Source organism: Malurus melanocephalus, unplaced genomic scaffold (genome assembly GCF_030028575.1).
Source record: "Malurus melanocephalus ecotype Western Australia unplaced genomic scaffold, MMel_1.1 scaffold_273, whole genome shotgun sequence".
Classification (NCBI taxonomy): domain Eukaryota; kingdom Metazoa; phylum Chordata; class Aves; order Passeriformes; family Maluridae; genus Malurus; species Malurus melanocephalus.
The window spans coordinates 461486-476050 of NW_026623505.1; positions in this window are offsets into that span (position 1 = coordinate 461486).

Sequence of the window (14565 nt, forward strand, 5' to 3'; positions counted from 1 at the left end):
AAGAACTTCAGAGAGTTGGAACTCCTTTAATTTGAGACAGCAGTTCCTGCTGCAAATTTGAAGATGAAACAGATTGAAAAGTCTCTGAACATCTGATGCCATCCCCACGCAGCAGAGCAAAAGCAAACGTGGCCTCCAGAGGAAGAGCCACAGGGGCTGAGAGGAGCAGAGCAGCCACCCCAGACCGTGCAGGGATATAAAATACAGGCAGGAGTGTCCAGAGACTTTCAAAAGGACACAAGGGGGATGAACAAAGCACCGCTGATGTGCCAGCAATGTAATCTGCTCAATCTGTGGGCAAGAGGAGGAGGAGTGGATAGCCCTGCACAGCWATGAGGAATTCTCACCTGATTTCGGGGAATGGTGATAGCCTGACTTGGACAGTGAAGGTCTGCTGTTCAGACACTCCCTGGCAGGGAGTAAATGCCTCATTATTGCTGATGAGCTGCTGCTAGCTGGGACAAGCTGGGACTGTGACTCTCATAACTGTGAAATCAAGCAGCCTCAGCTATTTCAATCATCAAACTACCTGGCTGAGCCTGCCTAAAAGGATTTCTGTCTTAGAAGGTGGCCAGGAATGTTCCAGTCCTCTGAAAGCAGCTGGCTCACAGATTCTTTGGTTGCTAAACTTCACAGCAGTTTTTTGGTTTGGTTGTTTGTGTTCTACTTCATTCTAATAAAAATGATGAAAAGAACAGCAAACTCCATCGTAACTCACAGAGGTGGATGGGAAAGGAATTGCTGTGGCTTTCATGACAACGCTGTACCATCTCCTGCTGTCATCCACTCAAGGCCAGGGCAGGCAGCCTCAGCATTCCTTCCTCATTTCTGTCAAGTGTGGTTCTCACAATCTCATRTTCATTTTCTAAAACAGCACTCCTGATTTTTCTTCCAAAATATGAAGACTTTCATAATTCCAAAACCCCAAACTTGTTTTTTACAACTAGTTCATCTCATTTTTCACATTATACTCTTTGTACACGTGGCTGAGTAATAGAAACYACGCTTTCTGACATTTTTGTCAACTGCTGAATACATTATTCATGAACATTTATTTATTACTGCTGAGCCAGCTCTAGAAACAGTGAAACAATGTGCACTAAGTAGTTTTTTAGTGTGCCTTTTATTTTTATAAACCAAAATAATTTAGGAGTGCATTATTTTATTTTAATCCAATGTGCTATGTTGATTTTAAGGACAGTGTACTCTGGTTAGAGTTTCATAAATGCCTTCCCACAAGGAAGCTGGACTAGCACATCTCCTGATTGATATGTAAAAGATGGAAAGAAAGTGTTCCAGAATATGATGCCAGTCACGTGGCTAAGGGYAGACAAATTATCATCCTATGCCTAAATCCTATGGTCCTTTTTGGGTACACAATTCAGTCAGATCATTATTTTATTCTAAATGCTACAGACACGTGTTTTTGCAAAAACATGARGGTACATATACCAGGATAAGCCAAGATAACAGCAATCTGACATCTTAAACAGACCTTTCATTACCTGACCACTGTTGATTGCCAATTCACATCCAAGGCTATTAACATTGTTTTAATAGCACATATTTGTCACATAAACAGTGGCTCATGCCCGCCTTAGAGTGAAAGGCTTAGGAAAAGACAGGTTCTCTCTGTGGTTTTATTTAAATACAGCACTATTTTCCATGGGCAGAGTGATATGAGCCCTTAATTTTTTATTACACATACAATATGAAAAAATAGCATAATGTATTTAATCTCTATCACAATTTAACTGCTAAAACATGAGTTATCTGCTATTACAAACTATAGAAAATGGCACCTCTGATATTGCCAGTGAGCTTTTCTTCACAAGCACTACACACCCTCAATTTTCATTTTCTTACAGTCTTTACCTTAACTCAATCTCATAGCAAGTTCTAAGTAGGAGAGAGGCAACTTAAAAGAGTTCCAAGTTTTCATAAAACAGGATAAGGCCACTTACAAATCCCAAAATTCCAAACAAGTGCCCACCCAATGCATATTTCTTTACAGGAAAAAAAAAACCAAACTCTGTGAAAGTCACTCCACGATCGCATCCAAATACAGACATTTAYAGTAAATCAATATTAATTCACTGTTACATAACCTTGTACAAGTCTCCTATCAAGTTGATGCTGGCACTTTGTCTTACACTTATTGTACAAATGGCTCCGAGCTTCTTTTCCATAACAGCTTCTTCAAGAGTTCATTTCTACCTTTCACTATTAAATGTTTTTATTAAAAGGCTTATGATGTCCCTGTAATTTATTGAACTTTTATTTGTCTCAYAGACATGCTGGTGTTTCAGTGTATGCAATTAAGTGTCCATAATGCTGGTTTATTGACTGAAATGCCAGGGTTGCTGGAACCCAGACAGTATTTCAGGTCAATATCTTATTGAGTGGGTGCACTTAAGTAATAGAATAATGCTAGAGTTGTATGAATGTGCTAGGTGAATGCACTGATTAATTAATCTCATGACAAAGTAATTATGCAGMAAATGTAAAATTTAAATGTTTCCAGTCAGAACAGTAGCACAGGCAAATATGCTGAGAGGCCTCTAAAATATCTTGYCATGCAACAGATGGATTAACAATTTCAGTTAAACTCTCCACTACTATTTCTCTAAATAGTATCTATGTAAAAAGTGTAGACCAATCTGTGGTGAAGAGGTAGGGGAGAAGTGMTCTGGGAACTGCTTTTCAAAACTGAGGAAAAATTTGAATGCCTCAAATCTTTTACTGGAAAAAAAAAAAATCTCTACTTGATTGCTTACAAGATTGACAGAAACATATTTGTAAATTTTAAACATGCCAGGACTATCTAGTTTTRTTGCTGTGGCTGTCTGTTATGTAATGCAGGATATAAAAATGTATTCAAGCACATCATGAAGCATTTCAWGAGTCAAAAGTTCAGCACTAAGACAGCATCTGATTTTCAGTCTAGTTCAGCTCCCTGTCTGCCATCAAATCAGATTGAGATAAACTGGGTCTAAATAACACCCATTAACTTTACTTGGTCTTTTTATGACCARCATTTTCTCTCTGGAAGTATTTAGAGAAATTTCAAAATGGAGCTGTCATTTTCTACTGCCAAGAGCAAAGTGGCTCGCTTCAGAAAGTGCCTTGGGTAACTATCTGGCTGCTAATGTCACTTTGAGGAAGGTCTGAAGAAACATTTCTTTAAAGTGTCTTTTATATCTTGTTTTGATCTACTTGGCATCCATTTTGCACATTTGTTAACCCAACTGCTTGATCCTTTGGGTGTATTTGTCATTCTAGAGAAAGCAGTTTTGTATTTTGTCTAGCACCTATCTGCCATCAGCTTTTTAAGCTGAGTTTATTATCCTAGTTATAATATTAGTACCATGACAGATTAAAGCTGCAGCTCACTACTAAGCAAAACAAGTTCTAGCTAGTAAACTTGTCTAATTTAATAACAAAAAGAAAGGTTTTTTTTTTTTCCTTCTAAACTTGTGAAATTACTATATAGCCTTTGTGGTGATGGGACACTTTCAAAATGTAAGCATAAGTGCAGCTAAGACACTTGAATTGCAAAATTTATTGGGCACATGTTTTCCCTGCTTCTGTTTAGGTTCACCTAAAATGTYCCCCCAGTGCAAACAAAGGGCAAGAAAATTAATTTTTCTTAGCCATCATCTTCTRCATTCTATTTCTTCACCTTTAAGCACAAGTTACATATGGGACATTTCATCCCCAGTTTGGGAGCATAAGGACAGTGAAAACAGAGAATTTRCACATTAATTTCTGAGGTTTTACTTGAGTAGAAGGGAGATGGAGGCAGAAAATGGGAAGAGGATGAGGGCATTATCACAGACACAAAATGAAAACAAAAATAAACAAATCCAGCAATAATCAAAACCACCAAACCCAGAGAGGCCAAGCTCATGAAAGTCTGCTCATGGAGACTCAAAGGAGAGTAATCTCTAATTTTGCCATCTCAAATCATCCTCCTGTAGGGTCACATTGCCCATCACAGCAGGAGTGGSGCAGGCAGTGAGCTTTGTGACAATCCTAAACTAACCCCTTGGCAGTGTTGTTCTGCTATTTGGAATAAGGCAAAAAAAAAAAAAAGAAGGTACAAAATACAGTATTTCTACACAGTCAGCCTGTATGCAGAATTTCCAAGGCAAAGAAATGCTGTTTGGGAAAATAACTCTCAAGCAATTCAGGTTACTAAACTTTCTGAGTTTTGTGAAGAGAACAGTGTTCCTGCTTTAGGCTTGTTGGTCTTACATTTCCATCTCATTACTTCCCTGCAAGTTGTGCAAAATTTGCAGTTGCCTACCAGCAGCTGAAAGCTGGTATCAAAGCCCTGCTTTAATTAACAGGAAACTGTACACAGAGCTCAGGGGGCTTCACTCATTTTGCTAAATAGAGAAACTGTCAGAGGTACTTGTTAATATGAGAAGATAATTATGGAAACTCATATATAAACATACCTTCCACAGAAATTTTCACTTTGTGGCCTTATTAAAAGTGTTCAGTGYTGCTCTTGCCAGCAAAGCTGAGCAAAGCCTGAGGGGTGAGTGGAGAGCCCCTCTCTGCTGGCTCCATTCAGCACTTCTGAGATTTAACCATTGAGGTTTTCAAGGGTTAGAAGAAGCAAATTTATTTCCTATATTGACCGATACATTTTTACATCTAATRTAACATAGTTCACTTTCACTGTCCTCAAAATGGGGATTTCCATAGGTTCACCAATGTCAAGTCCCACTGATTTTTTCATAGAGCATGAGAACTCCCTGTGGAAGTGTTGGAAGACACTGGCTGTGTCATTCACCATCTTGTTTCCACAAGAGAGAATTATGAACGTTTTCAGACCTAAATTCTGCATGCTGCTGAATTCCTTTTAATTAATTATAATCTCTYGTCATCTCATTTACCTCCACCTGATGCAACTTGCATGATGTAATTCTAAGAACCTGCATTTGTACTAAAATTTTTTAAGATGAGACTATTAACGAGAATTCAATGTTCCATTCAAGATGATGCATGTATTRAATAAGGAATTAACTTGAACAYATTGCAATGACAGGTAGCACCAAAKGGTGCAGTTACYGGTCATAGGACTTGTTCATCTTCAGTTATGAATTATTTACTATAACAAAATAAAACATAATTGTTTGTTTTTCAATTCAGATTCTACTGGCTGCTTGTTTCAAAAGAAAATGGAAGTGTTCTCTGATTTTTGGTCTCTACCTTTTTAGTGGGTGCAGTCTTAGTTGGATTTGCATAACCCCCCTGCTTCCCCCCAGCCAATAAACTAATGTTTGTTCTATGCTTCTTGATTAAAATAAGAAAAAAACCACATTCTGTTGATGAACATCTGTTCAAGATAGTTAAATGCAAATTCATGTTTATTGTTTAATTTGCTGGGTGGGCTCAACAWCACTGAATTCTCTCCCCGTGGGAATTCTACACCTATTGATATTCAAATGGGGCTGCATTGTTCACCCCTCACCCCGTCAGCACATCCAAATATTGACAATTTTCTCCTGCCACTGCCACACCTGTAGCTGCAATGAATAAGAATAAGCAATGTCCTTTGGAAAAAAGGCATTGATTATGTCTATAAATAAGATGCAGGAATGGAAATTAGTATCCATCTTAAAAACAAGGGGCTTTCAGAGCATAAAACTTGAAAGTTTTGGGTCCAAAGTGCCTGACACTTTTCCCTGATGTGCATCTTTACAGAATGCTTAAAATTAGAGCAATCATTTCAGAAAGTCCACATTATTGTGGTCTTGTCCAGTTTTACAACATAATTATTTTTAGTAATAGATTTTTTCAGAAGACTTTTGAAGATAAAGTACCTAATTTTACATCATTCCTGTGAGGTGAATGCAGATGTGGTAGAGGCTTTGGTTTTGTTTTTTTTTATTTTTTAGCTTTTTTTAACTGATGAGAAAACAAAGATGGCAGGGTCACCAGCTCAGTATGACATTCAGCACCMGATGCATTGGAAAATTCTAATCCTTAATAATTTAGGTTAAAGTTGTGTGTACATCAGCTGACATAAGACATTCAAAATTACAGATCTCAAAGCARTTTTCCAAGGTCAGATGAGTCAAGACAGAAAAGAAATTAGATTTCATAAGTTCCCTCCTCTGTAGCACATTTTATAGTTGCCAACAGACTCACAGGAACCATAGAAGGAACTCCAAGTGTTGAAAAATAAAACATTATTGAAAAATAAAACATTCTTCAGAAAAGTGAAGTCCATCTGATCTGCTTTTATCTGGAATTTTCCAACCCTTGTTTTGTATTCAGCAAAAGCTGAATTCTGATTTTAAGGAGGCAAAGGATATAACTCACTTCCCAATGGGTAGATTTGCTCCAACATTCAAAGAAGTGAGGAAGTGTTTTTCACTTTTTTKATTTTCTCAGCCACAGTCCAGGCTCAGGTACAGCAGTGTGGACCCAATTTTCAGTTATCCAAAGGAAACCAGTTAGATGGTGAAGTTTCCAGTAAATGCACTAAACCAGTGTTGAACGCATTTAAATTTCTTTTCTGATGCAGTCAAAAGTCTCACAYATGACCTTGAGAAGTTCATGATTTTTCTGGAATTTCCATCTGGGAAATCCTCACAGTAATGGTTTCTGTCTCTTCTACACACACTGCAAACTCTTCAAATCAGGGTCTGCGCCTTCTTACATGTTTATATCACTAAAAATTCCCAATTAAGCACCAATTCATCATTGTTCTCTGAGTTTCCACAAGATATATAAATATACCAAGCATTATTTGAATATTCTAAATCATGCAAGTCAATGTCAGGAGACATTTTATCTTTYTAAAGAGAATGTCAGGAGCCTCTTCATCCCACTTATTCTGCAATTGGTGAACATTCATCCACCTCACTGTGGGTAGAAACACCTCTCACTTTCAGAAGATATGATATTTTTATGCACACACTTATATGCAGCTGTTATTAAGAATGCAGTCACATCATTTTTTATTCTAATAGTGGGAGTACATAATCAGTTCAAGTGCTGCACTAGTAAGGAGAATTCAAGACAAATTATAAGTCATAGATAATTACTATTAATAGAAAATATGCCTCAAGGAGAATGGAGTTATTAGATAAACATCATTGCAGCSCTTAGTAGCTCGGGAGTGGATAAAAGAAGGAGAATGACTTGCTCTGGGATTCCTCCACCCTGTAGTAGTTGAAGGGATACTTTTTTAGMATCCTCTGTGCTCCCAGCCACACGAATGCAGATTTCATTTGGGAAGCAGTGCCATCTTGGAGCGGTGCAGGGTTTGGTGCTGCTGCAGCATTTTCCAGCTCCTTGGCCACAGCAAAGGCTCCCTCACCCTCCTGCCTCCAGGGATCASAGCTCAGCTCCTCACAGCAGCCTGCCAGGAGCAGGAGTGATTTAGCAAAAGAGAGACTTCATGTCTGTCACCTGGCTGCTGTAATTTGAATTTGCACAGAGGTGACAGAGTTGGCTRGCTGTGGTAAGCTTCATGCCTGCTCCTCTTCTCTTCTGAAATTCCTCACAAATGTTCTGTTCTTCCCTTCCTCTCCACCCCAAAAGCAGGACAAGCTGTCTAATTGAGGCGGTTTCACTGCAGGGAGATGATCCCTGTGGASCACTGGCCTGCCCAAGGCTGCTGGAAGCTGAGAAGAAGCACTCAGGCAGCAGGGAGGTGAGAGCTGACATTAACACTGTCCTCTGGGTGTTTGTGAGTGAAGAACACTCTCCATGGGGTTACACAGATCCCATCCACAGATCTGCCTGTCTGAGGCTCTGTCACATGTGATGTGACCCCAGACAGCATTCTGTGGGTTTTTCCTCACCCCCTCCACACGAGCTCACTGTCACAACTCCCCGTGGACCGAGCAGCAGCTCCAGTTTGGCACAGTTTGATCCCCTCTGTGCAAAGATGTCTCAGGAGGGACATCTGGAGCTGGAGAGGGAGGCAGTGCTGGACTCTCCTGCCAGCTGGCTGAGGGCACAGGGCTGTCAAACAGCTGCTCCTCCACCTGCCAGAGCCACCGTGGCAAAGCTGCTTTCTGACCAGTGGGGGAAGATGCAAATGTATATTTTCTAATTATGCAATTGCACACTCCTGCTTATTTTCCATTTGGGAAAGCAGAGCAAATTGGCACAACTGGAAGTTCTGCTTACTAAGGCACACATGGAATCAGCATTGCATCCCAGAAACAAGAGTCRAAACAACTCTCAACCTCTAATCAAAGTAATGACAGAAGTTACCATGTCTGGTGATTCAATGCAAAGAAACACAATAATGGTGTAACTGAAATATTTGAGGGCAAAGGCCAGATTCCATGATATATACACATTTTTCCTTTAAGTCACAGCAACCAGAAGGGACATGATTTGTCTTTGAGACACTCCACAGAAGAGCTAGTTCATGAATTCAGGAACCTATGGTGGCTTTATTTATTCCCTGGAGATGTGCCAGAGCAGCCCTGTGGCCATCAYTGACCACAAAAACTCCTGGATGGACATTTCAGAGTGTTCTGCACAGCTCAGCAGCTTGACTTGTGCCTGACAGCCCTGCAAGGTGCACAAACAGGAGCTCAAATAGAACCTGTGACAGCTGGTTTGGTACTCATAGATGAATATTCTGCACTGAAATATGGGGCTTTAAGAGCACTTTACTGCAGTTTTGGACTCTGAAATACTTCATACAAAGTAGAAAGGTGCGACAACAAAGGCTTAGGCAACTTCAGCAAGGCTTCTGAATTGTCTTACTGCTTTCAGACTCACTGTCTGAATGGCATCCTAAAATTCTCAGTTGGTCATCCCTAAAAGTCCTCGTATGGAATAGCACACTGTATCAAACAGGAACAAGTTACCTAAATTTACCCCTTTTAAACAAATATCTTTTTAAAAGCAGGTTCTCAGGTAAAGGAAAGCCTTTAGGATGGAAATTTGGGCAAATAAAATACAAAAGGAGAGGACATAACTCTTTCTGCCAGCATCCTGGCCATAGGCAGCAGGTCAGAAGCCTGAGCCATGTGCACACATACAGAAAGAATCCCTGTTAAAGAAAGTKAGGTGGAGATATGAGATAAGGACTTCATATTTCTGAATGACCCCTCCTTTTAAACCAGGGGAATGTAGAATCAAATCCATCTTTGGACCTGTGCTTGCCAAAGCCCCCAGAAGCAGATTTTGAGGCTCTGTCTGTTGGTGCTGGGAGCTGTGTTGCCAAGGGAKGAGAGATGACAATGAAGTGCTGTCATTAGGACCACACAACTGAACTCTTCTTTCAGGAAACCAGCACCAATGCAGTGCAAAAATAGTTACAGATTGTTTTGCTGTTGGTTTATGTATATTTTGTTGGCTTTCTTAAAGATGGGAATATCTCTTCCAAATCTRATGTTTGAAAAGTACCCTCACAAGGCCAGCTAAAATTAGAGTGAATAGAACTAGAATAAACACAATTTCATATTAGTTTTCATCTGTTATTATTTTCAGCTCTCCATTTAACTGTGAATGCTCACGAACAAAATTTGTTTCTCTTACTAATGATACAGCCCTCTTACTCTTTCATGTGGGATCACTCAGATTGAAACACACTAATGAGGCTTTCAGAGCTGAGCTCACATTTCCCATTTTCTTTGAGCATTGCTTCAGAAAGCAGATTTGCTATTCGTGGAAGCAGAGAAGATGAAGAAGCTTTAGAAATGAATCCAGGGTGGGTCCAAGGGGTGATCCTGAGGATGCACCATCCCTGGCACAGCGAGGAGTGGGGATGGGAGCAGCCTGCACCCTCCAACACCTCAGCAGTGCCTCATCTTCTGCTTTTCAAAGGTGTGCAGCCCTCATTAACTCGTGCAGAATCACGGAGGCGATGAGCAATCCAGGACCAYGCTACTCTGAGATAATTCAGTGTGAACTCAGCACTTCCAACAGACACCAGGAAAGGGTAAGAAAGGATCTCCAGGGGTTCATTTGTACCCAGCAGTAACAAAGCACTCTCGCTCAAACACCAAATAAAAACAAAACCCAGATAACTCAGGCAGATACATCTTCACCCCATACATTTTCACTCAAGACAAAATAAAAGCTACAATAATAATATCTTGCTTTCATTAGTCAGCAACAGAAGATGTATTAATAACAAGAGGCTAAACAAGCTACACCTGAATGTTTCAGGTTGGGAAGTTTTTCTACTCTTATTTTTGTACTGGAAATACATTTAAAAACTAGAATAGAGTGCTTAGAAATAAAGAAGCCTACAGAAACAGAAAAAAAAATAAGACAGAATCAGAAACTTACACAGAAAAATAATTGGAAGAATGAAGTGCTGTAAAAGGACAAAAATAAAAACCTGCAAATATTAACAGGAAGGCAGGAAGAAAAAAAATGAATACCAAACATCATTCCAAACCCTTGAGAAGGTGATTTCAAAGGAAACAGGGAGATAAATGGGTGACAACATGCATATTAATGAGCCCAAAGCAATTCTCAATTACAGTTCATTATCATTAACCATTTGAAAAGTAAAAAGCAGATAAACAACTCGGCCTGCTCCAGCAGGAGTTGGAAATTGCCTGGCAAGAGATGCTTCCCTCTCAGGAATTCTAAGTAAAGGCAAAGAGCCTCTGAATGTAACACTTAGGATTCAATTCAGATAATAAAAAGAGACTTGGGGAAAGGGGAATTCGGTTGCATTATCCAGAAGACAACACTCAGTCATAATATTGTGAACCCTCTGTGAATCCATCCTCCACCCTGGTTTGCAATAATGTTCTCATCTGGGCACAGATTGCAGCACAACTCCCCTGACCTTTCCACCTTCATTGAACCTTTCCACCTTCATTTAACCTTTCCATCCCTCACCCAGCCCCCTGACTCTGAGCAATGCCCTGTCAGCAGTTTCCAGGGGCTGCTGATTGTTTTGCTGGTGCTCAGTGCTGTAGGAACCTTCCCTGAATGYTGCTGAGCAAACACAATCCCCACGCTGCTGCATGCATGGGATCTATTCACAGCACACATCAYAGGGTCAATGTCAACAATTCCTTGCCTTGTAAATATAAAATGAGTCACCTGCCTTGTTCAGATGAAGTTTTGGAAGGAACAAGGATGTCGGAAGGGGACAGGATTTAGAAAYTAAAATAGCAAAGAGGCTGGTAGAGAAACTTTGGGAGTCCAAACTCATGGTACTTGCTGTAAAGTGTGCTCTGTTTGTCACACTCAAGGTTTAGATGAGCCTAAGCCATCACAGGCTCCTTGATGATTGCCCAGAATTTCATAATTTGCAGACACCTGGAAGGGTTTTGGTGAGCTGCTGGAGCTGGAAATGAAGGAAGGGAGATCAGCAACTCCTCACCTCCACCAGCTACCAATACAAACAGCTGTTCATGTTGGAGTCTGGCATCAAACATTTCATTCACAGAGCAGATGAGGCATCGCCTGTGGCTCCAGTCTACTGTAATTAGTGATTGCCTTGATGTGAGAAATATTAATTTTAAATTTTTTTTAAAGTAAGTTGCTTTAAACTTTTATTACCATCCTCCATCTAGTACAGAGTTCCACATAAATACTTCCAACACCTCTAAATGACAGTGATCTGATTTTCCAAGTTTTTAACAGAGTAAGCAGAAAACTAAATACATGTGGTTGTTCAATATTTGCATGTGATCATGAAAATTTAGGAATTGTATCCTGATATTTGAGTATTTCTTAAACTAATATTTTTAAATTAATTACACAGCAACCTCTCTGTAGTACATAAATCTGATTCTGTTTTATTTTTTAATTTGATGATGGAACACTGTGGGATGCTTTCCCATAAGAATAATTATTTTCCAAAGCAATTGAAATGTATGTGGTCAGTACAGGGTTTGGGAAAACAGCAGAAATAATTAATCAGGATAAAGAGCTTGAACTCCAAGATTTGTCCATTTGTGCAGACATCCCTCAAACACCTAAACCACAGTTAACCTGCCGTAAGCTCTTTGATGAGCAGGGCTCTAATGACATTTCTTTTAGCAATTAACAATACCTCTTCTGAATTTAAATATGTTCAAGCAGGCAGAGCGAGGATAGAAGTCAGGGGACAGGGAAGCACATAATTACAAGACCTATTGAAATCACATACTCATCTTYGAAGTACCTCCCTACACACCAACTACACCATGCTCAGGTAGCAATTGATAAGAATGGTCTAAAATTACTTCCTGMAGCAGAAATCTGTACACAGAATTAAGAATTATCCCCATTTTGTATTTGCTCATTAARTGACTTGCCACTTCCCTGAGAGGAGGCCTCCACAGATTCACCCAGCTCTCTGCCACCTCACAGATTTAGGAAATTTCATTTATTCTTCATTGCAGCAGCATGATTTCCATGTCTTTTGGCAAACAGGTGATATGGAGAAATCACACAACTCTTTACCAAAGCTTCTACAACAGCTTCTATTCTCCTGTTCCTGAAGTCCCTGCCACAGGAATTAGGAAAATAAAAACAGGGGATAAAAAAGCATCCATTATTTATTTCATATTCAATTCTTTTCCCTGCAGCTTTGATTAACAAAGCTCACCATTGAAGAAATTTTCTKCTTTATTGCTCACTATCACAGCAACACTGTATTGTTTCATTACAAAGATGTTTCCATGTAACATCTACTATTGGAATGCCTCACAGACTGTCAAGCCAACAAAAGTTTCCCCATTAATTTCAATAAGCATAAGCCTTCAAATTCAGACTAAGAAACATATTCTGCTGATGTGACAATGTGATTGGGGGGGTCTATTACCCACTGATCATTTCAATGCACAGCTATTGCAATAAAACATTGGGTTCAACTAAAAGCTTTGATGTCATCAGCATCCATGAAAATGGAGCATAACGAATGTGTGAATGGGAGACCTCTCCAATCTGGAAGTTAATTTGCATGACATTATGACCTTGTTTGCATTGCAGAATATTAAAATATTCCTTTTAGCAAACACTGGCATTTTGAATACGCAGGAAATGCCGTGCTGAGATCTTAATAGGTTATTAGTTACATTTTAGCTTCCCCCAAATTTTTCCAGATGGGTGTAATAAAAGAAAAGAAACCCTTATTATGGGAGAAAGGGTAGGATTTTTTTCCTTTAATCATCCAGAATTATGTTGACATGTATTAAGCGAACAATATTAAGCTATTGTCAGTCCTCCCTGTTAATATTGCAGTGTATTTTAGAGTAATACACACTCTATCRTTTTCTGTAAGAATGTATATTGTTMAGGATCAAATTATTACCTTTATRAAGAGTTGAATATTTTTATTATTGTATTCATAAATGAATAAACACAACGAAAYAAGGCAGGAATACACTTTATCCATCAGCACAAAATCTTCAGCACTCAAGTAAGCAATAATACCTTATTACCCTCAAAGAAAATGAAAAGGAAAAAATAAACTTGGTTCAGAGCTCCAGCCCTTTGTCACCACTTTGGCTGTGGGAGTCAGGGAAATGCTGAGCTCAGCACCTTGGGCCCTGGGCTGCTCCAGGGAGAGCAGGGAAAGAGGAGTTTGGGGCCAAGGGAGAGCTGATCCCATCCTAACGATGGCAGAAGCTGAAAACATTCCCAAATGGATCTCATCTCCCACCCCATGGGGACAAACCTGACTTCTCCAACAGGAAAGCCAAGAAGGAGACAGCAGATGAACACTCACATTTAGTGTTTGGSGTAAATGGTATTTTGAGGTACTGAAGTCTTTGTTATTAATAGAAACTAARCTCTGGAAATATTTTCCGAAAGTATCATAAATCCTTCATGCTATACATCATCTCACTGCACAAGCATATATAACTTGCACTTGGGAATTCATCAGGAAGTTCAGGATACAACAYATTTTCCCTCAATGCTCAGCTTCCAGRCTGCTTCYTTGGAAAGCATTCATTCAAAGCACWCTGAGAACATAGGAAAAAAAAAAAAATTGCACTTAGGTTAAGCGTTCCAAACTCTACTTCAGAAAGGGACATAAATACCCTTAAGGCAGAAAAAAGATTATCTAATGGCAGTCCACAGCTAGACTCCTGCTTTCATAAAGAGCTACCTGCTCCTTCCAAAATAACCCAAGAACAGCTTATGTGTGCTGGAAAATGGCACTTAAATAGCAGTCTGTTCAAGAACTTAGAGATGTAGAATACTCCAATCAATGGCCAAAATGATCTTGTTTTTTTATTTATTCTTTTGCTTCTATTCTATCCAGTACATTAGCGTGCTGCTGTTAATGAAAGTATCACAAGCCACTACACAATTCTGTGATTATCAGAAATACAACTGCGAGATCAGAGACAAGTGGAGCCAAAAACCAGGGCAGTCCTTGGACTGGAGGGGAATGCAGAGTCCCTGGCAGTCCCACACAGCCCAGGCCCAWGGGAGGCTCAGCCCAACCCCTTTTAGGAAGGATTCACACAGCTCAGATGTGTAGGGTAACACAGGAGTGTACAATCTCTGACAGCAGTTATACATCCAACATATATCCCATGAGATTCTCCAGACACACAATCATTTCATGGGTAAAACAAATATTAGCTGTCTTCAGGGAAGGGGAGAAACATT